Consider the following 4,508-nt stretch of genomic DNA (forward strand, 5'->3'; position numbering starts at 1 on the left):
TGTATATATCGATTTAAGCTCTACAAAGATAAATTACATTTGTACCTGCTTCGTAAAGATTTATCAGATGGTACGGTTGACGTCAGCAAAAAATGGCCAAAGTTTCCGCAGGAGGGCGCTGTTGAATTGATATGTTTGTGTATATTCTCCAAATGTGTGAAGCTAGGTTTTAAACAAACAAAGAAATGCATTGCTATGAGTGAAATCAAATCTGTTTATGTTAGTTTAAGATTCCAAGAAAATGCTAACTACAGGTTCAATGAAAAGCTCCTTGAAACTTGCCTTAAAATACCACGAAGCCTGCCTATCGTACGTGACTATCTAAACTAGAGAAAATCAAATGGGCATACTGCTCCCATTCATATTCTAACAATATATCGATGTTTCGGATTCGAAAGAACAGTGAACGTATAACGCTTACAGTACGTTTTTTTCCTAGATAGCCATTAATCATGCACGTTCCTTACCTGCTCGTTCCCGATAGCTGTTATTCACAAACCAGCTATACTGTTGTTTAACATAGGCAGATTTGAATAACCGCTCTCGTCCTGGTATTTTTGACACACGAGGTCTATTATGTACTTCCTTAAAAACATGGCGTAGACGTAACCGGCAAGTACCTTAGGCGATGGTTTGGCCTTCTCACTCTTTGGTTAGTGTTTTTCTTAGTCAGTCAAAGTACGGTAGACAGGAGACCTAGACCTTATAAGATACCACTGTTGTGTGACATCCGAGTGGCTGCAATATAACGATACTATCAGCGACGGAACATTCGAAAAGAGACGTGACTTAAAGAGGGTGGATATCCGGTGGAAAACAGACTGGATAAGGCTTGAACAGGGCCCCGTCTGGTCACCAGTCAGCATTTGGCAACAGACTCCACCAGCGGAGATTGACTCTACGAGATTTTCTGGACTTGTGAACGATATCCCGTGGAAGAACTGCGACCGAGTCAGCCGTTTGCTCGGAGGCCAAATGTTTGGAATTTTACGTCCGATGTTGCCGTTAGGCATCCCTCAAACGGCCGGCTTCCAGAACGAAAGGAAGTGTGTCTGAGTTCGGATTCGAAGCTAGAACACCACCTGTCCCTATCATTAACAGGCAAACATTTACCTATAAGCTATTACGGGGACCTACTTGGATCCGATCGTTTACTCAGTGCGAGGATAGAGAACAAGCAGCCTATGCGTTGACTGAGCTTCGTTTCAGTGGACACTTGCCCATTTGTATTCTACGAATCACTATTTTCATTTTAAAAAGGGCATATGAAATGAGGAAGAGGGCGCAATAGTATAGCATATAATCTGACTGAATAGTATTATAGTTAGACACGAACAAAAGTGCCATTACAACGCATAATGACTTATTGCGGTTGCGCTACTAAGAATCAATATATTTATTCTGAGAGCCATGCGTCAGATCGAGATTATCAGGGCAACGAATAGGTTGAGCGGAACCGTTAGCACCAGTTCGGCTCAAGAATTTAATACTTACTAATACGGTATTCGTTGATAGCCTGTTGCAGATGTAAATAAATAGTCTAAAGGAGTAAAGTAAACGGATATTTTTATTATTGTCAATGTAATTTCGTTGAGGCAAATTTAAAAGAGGAAACGATACGGTTACTCAGTGCTCTTGCCCTCTTTGTCAAGACACTGCCGCGCGGTAAAAAGGTGCATACGCATTACACTCATCCGGACAGTAACTCTAATAAATGTTCCTGTTCATTTGTGACGATCGTCAAGCTTAATTTCGAAATGTGGTAGCGTAAAAATTGTCATCCGGGTAGACCTCACCCAGAAATCGAATCCAGCATTTCTCGTGCAACGATACCCGTAGAAAGCATATTATAGAAAAGATAATACGTGGCAAACAACTAATGCGAAGCCAAATGACAACAGTCAAGTCGAAGAACAATACATTGGAGTATCTCCATGTTTTCCTATTCCAATTGCAGGCCGGCACAAAAGAGCCGATTCGGATCAATTTTCTTCTGGGAAATAACTGCCAACTCAACCTACAGATGGAATAAACTTTCGTCGATTCTCGATATATCAGCTTCAAACTATGGTAAGTTGAGTTAGTTTATCGACGTAGAGAACGCAATACTTGGCGTTATACCTTCTCTCGCAGGTGACCATCTCTACAATCTGTTAAAGGCTCGAAACAAAATACAGGTTTTTTTTTTACCTACATCCGACGCGGCCGCTAAATGTTTTTCATAGGACATACCCTTCTAGCTCACTAAGAGCAGAAGGCTCTACTTTTCAAGGGAGGCCCGTAGGAGAAGTCTGGTAGCGTCAGATATCATAAACCAGGTCCCCGTGGCGCGCCTATTCAACAAGGAATTGTGCGTTCACTAAACTTTTCCAATAACTTTAGCGTTTCGGATGCACAATGACAGGCGGCAGACATAAACCAAATTAACTCAGTGTAACTGCAACGAGATCCATTGGCAGATGAGTTAGAAAATGGTTCCAGTCTGTACCGTATTGCAGCATGGTTATACACGTAGTTCTGTTTGTTCGCTGGCCCAACTGGGTTGATATGCGTCTCATCATCTAAAAGTGGGATCGCTTTTCAACTTATGCGTGACGTAACGCTAGGACTGGAGGTTTTAGCTTGTGGATATACTGGCTGTTATATAGGCTGTGTTGGAAGCTCAAGGGGTTTGCGCAGTGCATATTATTTAGTACCGCACAATCGTCTTTATGATAGAGCTATAAGAGTTGGACACGTGATAGTTTTGATTCAAGTACGGACTTTCTTCGACCGTTTAAGGTCTGAAGCAATACATATAGAACTAGATATAAACACACCTAGATACATTTGGTATCTATATGCCCAAGTATATTGCAAAATGATGACTATAGCTCGAAATTTCGCCCACTTCACAGTCGACTTTAGTCTACTATAGCACGCTTACGCCCGCAAGCAAAATAAAACGTAGCTGTTCTGTAAAAATCTTAGGTAAAATATATATATATATATATATATATATATATTTTCGACTGTTTAAAAAGTGAGGCAATCTTTTTATGTAAAAGAGATTTTCAGCCTGTGATTTTTTTTCCTTCATTTGCTTTCAGACTTTATCAGCGTTAGTACGAGTAGCCGCGGTGTATTTCGCACGTATAATCATACTGTTTTACGAGAAGAGACTCGGGAACTACCCCGATAACTACACGTCGAACTTTTGAAGCCGCATGATGAGTAGCCTGACGCTTCATGGCAAACATGTTGCCAAATTTTAGCTCCCCACGTACTGATTGACTAAAAAAGCTGGACGTATTTTTACGCAGATATTGGCAAGGTTCAACAGAGAGCTCTTCCGCTAATGGCTGGCGACCGACCCGAATTGACTTTAGGGAAATTAACACATGTAATTACATTAAATGAGCTCGTGGAGCTTTCGAGGCCGAATTTTCTTGACAAATATAATTTAGACGTTTTGTCATTAGCACCAAATTAGGAATGTTGTCTACACTGACCCCAATAGGAGCACGCTCAGGCTACTTAACATAAGACACGTATGAAATGGTCGTTCTCTTTCGAGGCATCAGCTGCCGAAGATATTGTGTTTATGCACGTTCAAGTTTATGCTGAGGCATGAAATTTGATGGGCACCTGTTCTCAAGGGAGCCACTTTTCGTTTGTGAGAAACAAATACAAAAAAAAGCCAGCTAGAAGATGTTTTTGCAAATAAAGCAAATTAGCTCGTATTTTTTAGATCAGCGCTACGCCGGATTTAAAAGGCAATCCTATTTTTTCGTAGACGTGATAGTTAAGAGAAATTAAGTTTTTGATGATCTCGACAATCCTATCGGTACAGGTGTCCAGAAGTCTAAATTCAGCTAATATAAATCGTTCATCCCGTCCAGTTAGTTACCCTTTCCGATGAATGCACCTGGTCATCAGTTAATCACCTTTGAAGTACTGTGACATGAATGACTGAATGGTGTAAATAATAGCATCAATGACCACTATTTAGATGTGCTTGAATAGTATTTCTGTTCTTTTGTATTATCTGGTCGTCAAAGATAAGCTGGCGGTCGAGTTGTACAAACTACTATGGTCCGTAAGTGCGTAACGTACGGGCTCCGGGCATTTATGGCTAGCAAAGTGCCTCTTTTTCCCATGTTTTCCACTTGGATAGATTAATCCTTGTCTCACAGGTGAGCTTTTCTGTAAAAGAAAGTAACACATTTATCACCGACGCATAGGTAACATAATTTAGAAAGTCTGCACATATTGTTCTAATTTCTTCATTCATATAAAGGGGCTTATTTCTTCATAGTGGACTATTCGGCGGCGGACGCATGTCCAGCGCCGGCCAGAAATGCGGATCGGCCCGACATAGAAATATGTTATTAGCGCCGGCGTAAACAAATACAAGATAAAGCAGAGCACCAACAGGGCAATAGTGCTCACGTATTATACATAGCCAAAATTACTTTGAGATAGAGGATTACTACTTAGCAGAATAACATAGATGACAAGCAGGTGTC

General features: G+C 40.9%; 2 long non-coding RNA genes across 4 annotated transcripts in view; one reads left to right on the forward strand and one right to left on the reverse strand.

Annotated features, from left to right (window-relative positions):
* LOC147758708 (uncharacterized) overlaps positions 1 to 609 on the reverse strand; it is a 1,684-nt gene extending 1,075 nt beyond the window's left edge. Inside the window, exons 1-2 of the long non-coding RNA XR_015318326.1 lie at positions 468 to 609; positions 46 to 162 (exon numbers count right to left, since the gene is read on the reverse strand). This is a non-coding gene — a long non-coding RNA (uncharacterized LOC147758708). The remainder of the gene's footprint in view (positions 1 to 45; positions 163 to 467) is intronic.
* The window catches only part of LOC147758707 (uncharacterized), a 5,246-nt gene extending 1,487 nt beyond the window's left edge, over positions 1 to 3,759 (forward strand). The window contains exons 1-3 of one of the 3 annotated variants that reach the window (XR_015318316.1): positions 917 to 1,046; positions 1,958 to 2,070; positions 3,090 to 3,759. This is a non-coding gene — a long non-coding RNA (uncharacterized LOC147758707). Of the gene's footprint in view, positions 1 to 916; positions 1,102 to 1,957; positions 2,071 to 3,089 lie in introns of those variants that run through there. The other 2 variants (XR_015318317.1, XR_015318318.1) reach the window with 2 other exon arrangements.
* Positions 3,760 to 4,508: the final 749 nt, after the last annotated feature.

Source organism: Varroa destructor, unplaced genomic scaffold, assembly GCF_002443255.2.
Source record: "Varroa destructor unplaced genomic scaffold, Vdes_3.0 BEIS01000001.1, whole genome shotgun sequence".
In the NCBI taxonomy this organism is placed as follows: domain Eukaryota; kingdom Metazoa; phylum Arthropoda; class Arachnida; order Mesostigmata; family Varroidae; genus Varroa; species Varroa destructor.